This window comes from Nanorana parkeri, unplaced genomic scaffold (genome assembly GCF_000935625.1).
Source record: "Nanorana parkeri isolate BGI_ZX_2015 unplaced genomic scaffold, ASM93562v1 scaffold2379, whole genome shotgun sequence".
Taxonomy (NCBI): Eukaryota; Metazoa; Chordata; class Amphibia; order Anura; family Dicroglossidae; genus Nanorana; species Nanorana parkeri.
In genome coordinates, this window is record NW_017308647.1 from 89,748 (window position 1) to 90,636 (window position 889).

Consider the following 889-nt stretch of genomic DNA (forward strand, 5'->3'; position numbering starts at 1 on the left):
CATTTTTCCCCGGCCTATGAAGATACGAAGGCCTGCCACTTATGGAACCAATGACCCCGAACTGCTTTCATAATGTCTATTCCCCGACCACAAGTCCTCTCATGACCTGCAACACGGATCTCCTCACCTCAGACATGATGATGTCATCACTCCATGCAGAACGTCTTCTCTATAGACCAGGGGTGCCCACAATTTTTTGTGTTAAGATCTACTTTTCAAATGACGAGCTACATGAGATCTACCAACGAAAAAAAAACCTCCCTCGCTCTCTCTCCTGGCTGTCTCTCCTGGCTGTCTCTCCTGGCTGTCTCTCCTGGCTCTCTCTCCTGAGTCTCCTCGCTCTCTCTCCTGGCTGTCTCCTCGCTCTCTCTCCTGGCTGTCTCTCCTCGCTCTCTCTCCTGGCTGTCTCTCCTCGCTCTCTCTCCTGCCTGTCTCTCCTGGCTGTCTCTCCTCGCTCTCTCTCCTTGCTGTCTCTCCTATGGCTGTCTCTCCCTCACTCTCTCTCTCCTATGGCTGTCTCTCCTATGGCTGTCTCTCCCTCGCTCTCTCTCCTGACTGTCTCTCCTCGCTCTCTCTCCTGACTGTCTCTCCTCGCTCTCTCTCTCCTGGCTCTCTCTCCTCGCTCTCTCTCTCCTGGCTCTCTCTCCTGGCTCTCTCTCCTGACTGTCTCTCTCCTGGCTCTCTCTCCTGACTGTCTCTCTCCTGGCTCTCTCTCCTGGCTCACCTTGCAACAGGCTGTGTGAACTAATATTCTTTGATGTAATACATAGAGGCACTTCATCCCCCAGAGAGGTGTCGGGGAGCTCGGCTCAGCAGTCTCGGGCTGATAGGTAATCGTGTGCGCACAGCGAGATAAATATACCAACATGGAATAAAGGGGCCGCCAACC

The 889-nt window shown here is 53.7% G+C and overlaps 1 protein-coding gene across 1 annotated transcript in view; it reads right to left on the reverse strand.

The window, feature by feature from the left end:
* FAM204A (family with sequence similarity 204 member A) overlaps positions 1-889 on the reverse strand; it is a 33,779-nt gene that overhangs the window by 1,308 nt on the left and 31,582 nt on the right. The window lies entirely within an intron of this gene.